Below are 6,000 nucleotides of genomic sequence, written 5' to 3'. Positions count from 1 at the left end.
ACAACTTTTGCAATTTCAAGTCTGTACCCAGCTGCTCCACTGAAACTATTCTTCCAGAATAGGAGCATTTACCTGTAACAGAGATCAAACATCATTCAAGATCTCACACACCTTCTGAATGTCCCATATATAAGGTCTATGTGCCTCCTAAAATCCGTGACATGGTTTTCCCCAAAGCGTTTTAGCATATCAGGCCCAATACACTTGCTTTGCCTGCCAATATGCTTAGTCGCTTTAGTTAAAAGCCGATACGCTTAGATTTATACTGATACGTTAAATTTCCTACCCACAAGTAACTAGATACATAGGAGAGCAAATAACAGATCCATTTACATATTGATTGATATGTGTTAAACAAGCGGTCTTTTTTTCCAATGTTTGTGTTGATTCTGTCAAAGTAATATGTCCGTGTGGTATGATGTAAGCAAACTGTAATCTGTTGGCTATGTCAAGATCACGTGTTCAAACCGTCCAATAAAAATATTGAAAGAAAATGTCAGACATCCTGGAATTTTCCAATTCATTAAAAGCGATCTCATTGGCTGCCGATGTTGTCCCTCACCAGACGGACAAAGCTGACTGATTTTAATCATAAACATTTGACCTAGTCTATTATCATTATGGCTTCAATCAAAGATTGGTTGACTAAACGTCAACAAACCCACGTGAGTGATGGTGCACAAAACCAGACAACTGTCACGACGACGAAAACGTCATCAATTTTGATCACAGCGACTGGTTCAAAAAACACTCGCTGGACAATTTGATCCACATCAGCATGGATGACAGCGAGATGGACTATGAGAGGGTTGCCCAGCATTGGGCCAAACAAAAGCCAAGGAGAATTAATCCGCTTTAAAGGAGTAGAAAACTGAATTCATTAGTTTGGGTTTGCAGAAAGATTATGTACTTATAAACACTCTCACAAAGTGAAGTTGTCCAAATGTGTCAAATATAGCATAATTTCAAATAATAATCATAAGCATTTTTGGCAGTGTGATGTCACTGGAATCCATTTAACAAAAGAAGGCTCCGGATTATTCTTTTGTTAAAGGCTCACAGTGACATCACACTGCCAAATATGCTTATCATTATGATTTGAAATTATGCTACTGTGGCAGTGGGGGCGTGGTCAAGCGTCGGTCTGTGACCGGAGGGCGGAGTCAGGGAAGGTAAGTGGCAGAATCACTGCACCTGATATTAATTAATGTGTTTGTGTGTCTTCCCCAGTGACCGCGCCCTATTTAAGGAGAGAGAGCGAGAGCAGAGAGAGCTCTCTCCCCAACCAGATGACTGATGTGTGTGCGTGTGTCTGGGAGAGTGTAACGCTGAAAAGTGTCACAATAAAAAGAGTTTTGTGAACTCAGTTCTGGCCTGCCATCCTTCTGTGCTCCACCCACCCATACGAACTGTCACAGCTACATTTGACACTTATTAACAAATTCTCTTCATGAATGTGTTTATAAGTACATAATCTTTCTGCAAACTTAAATGTATGAATTAAGTTTTCTTTTCCTTTAAATACGTTTTAATCTTAATCTAGTCCATTTAATAAGGTGCCAAAATTTAAACTTTATAATATGCAGTTGCCTTACTTTTCTTTTCAGTGTATCTTAGTTATACATATATTATGGTAATTGCATCAGAAACATTCTAAATCATTACAGTTATAGTAATACAGCAACGTATTTTAAGGTGGCAGTTCTTAGGTTCAGATCCCTTTGTGATCAACAGGAGGTCATGGTGATCGATTCTTTTCATTGGATTGCATAAGATGGAGCAAACCACTGTTCATATTTTCATGCACATTTTTGTTGCAACAATACTTGATCAAAGATAATTAAGGTATCCCTGTAGATTTTCAATCGATCATCTACCTAAGTAATCTATAACAAAACAGTTTAACTTGCATGTTGAACTTTAAGGTGAAATTTCAAATGTGTATACATTTAATACTATTTAGGTCAGAAATCATTGAAACACTCGTAAAATCTATCCTATAATCATGTATCTAAAACCTCTCCGAGACCCTGAAAATGCACCTGAGAGCATCTATTTTCAAAAACTTTTCCGGGGGGGCATGCCCCCAGACCCCCTAATTTCACTTCACGCCTTTGGCACTCATTTTCGCACCATTGGCGCTCAATTGTCTGTGTATTATCATGCCAGAATTTAGGGTTTTAATTTTTTTCTGGGGAAAATACTGCATGATAAACAAGTCGCATGGGCTCATACATCTCTAGCCACAGGAAGCCCAGGTGTGAACAAAAAATAAACTTTTCAACACTAAGTATTTCTGTGACTCTTGGATATCCAAAAATTTACCAGCTTAAACAAAAGTCCTCGAACTCTCCCTACCAGTATATTAATCCCCAGGACCCTTGGTCACACCTGGCTGTTCACTTCTTCATAGATTTGACCATACTAGTCAACACTTAGAGCAGGGGTGTCCAAACTGATCCATAAAGGGCCGTGTGGCTGCAGGTTTTCATTCCAGCCATGCAGCAGCACACCTGATTTGGCTTATTCAATCAACTGACACACCCACCCTTTAATCAAGGGTGGGTGTGGCTGCAAGTATTTGACTGTGTGAAGACAGTTCAGTTGATTGAATGAGCCAAGTCAGGTGTGCTGCTGCATGGCTGGAATGAAAACCTGCAGCCACACGGCCCTTTATGGATCAGTTTGGACACCCCTGACTTAGAGGTTCTTCAACTTGCCCTACAACCCTACCCACTGCATTTGAAATAGCTGAGCTCCTATTCCATCATGTATTCAGATACAGTGGTGCTTGAAAGTTTGTGAACCTGTTAGAATTTTCTATATTTCTGCATAAATATGACCTAAAACATCATCAGATTTTCACACAAGTCCTAAAAGTAGATAAAGAGAACCCAGTTAAACAAATGAAACAAAAATATTATACTTGGTCATTTAGTTATTGAGGAAAATGATCCAATATTACATATCTGTGAGTGGCAAAAGTATGTGAACCTTTGCTTTCAGTATCTGGTGTGACCCCCTTGTGCAGCAATAACTGCAACTAAACGTTTCCTGTAACTATTGATCAGTCCTGCACACTGGCTTGGAGGAATTTTAGCCGATTCCTACGTACAGAACAGCTTCAACTCTGGGATGTTGGTGGGTTTCTTCACATGAACTGCTCACTTCAGGTCCTTCCACAACATTTTGATTGGATTAAGGTCAGGACGTTGACTTGGCCATTCCAAAACATTTAACTTTATTCTTCTTTTTGGTAGAATGATTTGTGTGCTTAGGATTGTTGTCTTGCTGCATGACCCACCTTCTCTTGAGATTCAGTTCATGGACAGATGTCCTGACATTTTCCTTTAGAATTCCCTGGTATAATTTTGAATTCATTGTTCTCTCAATGATGGCAAGTCGTCCTGGCCCAGATTCAGCAAAACAGGCCCCAACCATGATACTACCACCACCATGTTTCACGGATGGGATAGGGTTCTTATACTGGAATGCAGTCTTTTCCTTTCTCCAAACATAACGCTTCTCATTTAAACCAAAAAAGTTCTATTTTGGTCTCATCTGTCCACAAAACATTTTTCCAACAGCCTTCTGGCTTGTCCACATGATCTTTAGCAAACTGCAGACAAGCAGCAATGTTCTTTTTGGAGAACAGTGGCTTTCTCCTTGCAACCCTGCCATGCACACCATTGTTGTTCAGTGTTCTCCTGATAGTGGACTCATGAACATTAACATTAGCCAATGTGAGAGAGGCCTTCAGTTGCTTAGAAGTTACCCTGGGGTCCTTTGTGACTTCGCCGACTATTACACGCCTTGCTCTTGGAGTGATCTTTGTTGGTCGACCACTCCTGGGGAGGGTAACAATGGTCTTGAATTTCTTCCATTTGTACACAATCTGTCTGACTGTGGATTGGTGGAGTCCAAACTCTTTAGAAATGGTTTTGTAACCTTTTCCAGCCTGATGAGCATCAACAATGCTTTTTCTGAGGTCCTCAGAAATCTCCTTTGTTCGTGCCATGATACACTTCCACAAACATGTGTTGTGAAGATCAGACTTTGATAGATCCCTGTTCTTTAAATAAAACAGGGTGCCTACTCACACCTGATTGTCATCCCATTGATTGAAAACAGCTGACTCTAATTTCACCTTCAAATTAACTGCTAATCCTAGAGGTTCACATACTTTTGCCATGCACAGATATGTAATATTGGATCATTTTTCTCAATAACTAAATGACTAAACATAATATTTTTGTCTCATTTGTTTGACTGTGTTCTCTTTATCTACTTTTAGGACTTATGTGAAAATCTGATGTTTTAGATCATATTTATGCAGAAATACAGAAAATTCTAAAGGGTTCACAAACTTTTAAGCACCACTGTACTTCAGAATCCTAGAACACATGGAGAAGTTGGGAGTTTCTGTCTTTCAGGAAGACCTGCAAACCAAGATATAAGATGGTTCATGTGGACCTTTTGTGCAGACCATCAGGAGGATTGGTCCCATTTCTTGCCCTGGGCATAATATGCTCAGAATAACTGCTTGGAGCAAACAGTTTGACTACACAGAGTTCACACATTGTCAATGATCTGTGATTTGTTAATTTACGTGAACCTTCTTTTAACTGACAAAAGTACAAAGAAAAGATTTTCAATAGTTTTACTGACCAACTTAATTTTATTTTGTTAATATAAACAAAGTTAGAATTTGATGCCTGCAACACACTCAAAAAAGTTGGGGCAGAGGCATTATTACCATTGTTTTACATTACATTTTCTTTTAATAACACTTTTTAATATTATGGGAACTGAGGATACTTATTGTTGCGGTTTTGCAATTAGAATTTTTGTCCATTCTTGATTGATACAAGACTTCAGCTGCTCAACGGTCTGTGGTTGCCATTGTCTGAGTCTCCTCTTCATGATGCGCCATACATTGTCAATAGGATTCAGAGCTGGGCTGGCAGCAGGCTAGTCAAGCACACACACTCTGTGTCTACGAAGCCATGCTGTTGTAGCCCATGCAGAATGAGGCCTGGCATTGTCCTGCTGAAATAAGCATCGACTTCCCATGAGGAGACATTGCCTTGATGGCAACATGTGTCCCTCTCTAAAATCTCAATATATGCCTCTGCATCAATGGTACCTTCAGATACATTCAACTCAACCATGCCATGGGCACTGATGCACCCCCATATGATCACAGATGCTGGCTTTTGCACCTTTCTCTGATAGAACTGGATGGTCATGTTGACCTTTGGCAAAGAGAACTCGACAAACAGTTTTCCTGAAAACAACCTGAAATGTGGACTCATATGACCACAGCATACATTTCCACTGTCTCTTTTTATACCCAAACATGATAGCCTCACCTGTTACCAATTAACCTGCCAATTGTTGAATCTCCCAAAATGGTGTTACTTGAATATCCTATAAACTTTTCAGTCTTATTTTGCCTCTGTCCTAACCTTTTTTTTGGGAGTGTGTTGCAGGTATCAAATTCTAACTTTGTTTATATTTACAAAATACAATTAAGTTGGTCAGTAAAACTGTTGAAAATCTTTTTCTTTGTACTTTTGTCAGTTAAATAAAGGTTCATGTGAATTAACAAAATCACAGATTTTGTTTATACAGTGACAATGAAGGTGTCTTTTCATTTAAAAAAAAAAAAAATCCAAAACACTATAGCTTTAAATACAATGATATTTACAGTGGTATTGCCCAGCCTCTATGACTTAGACAGTCATGTGAAAAAATCAGTACATCCCATGCAAATTGTAGACTTTTCTCAACATATTTAAACAAGCAAACATTTCACCCTTTTGATACAGTGCCTACAGATGAAGATGATTGAACAAAACAACAAGGAAAATGAGCTCTTTCAATAATTTATTCAACAAAAATATCAATTGACATCATATTATTCTGTGAATAAAGTAAGTACACCCTTGGCTTAAGAAACTAGTATTGCTCCCTTTTAGAGAAATAACTTCTTGAAGG

The sequence above is a fragment of the Neoarius graeffei genome, chromosome 7 (assembly GCF_027579695.1).
Source record: "Neoarius graeffei isolate fNeoGra1 chromosome 7, fNeoGra1.pri, whole genome shotgun sequence".
NCBI lineage: Eukaryota > Metazoa > Chordata > Actinopteri > Siluriformes > Ariidae > Neoarius > Neoarius graeffei.
Note: the sequence above shows the minus strand (reverse complement) of the source record.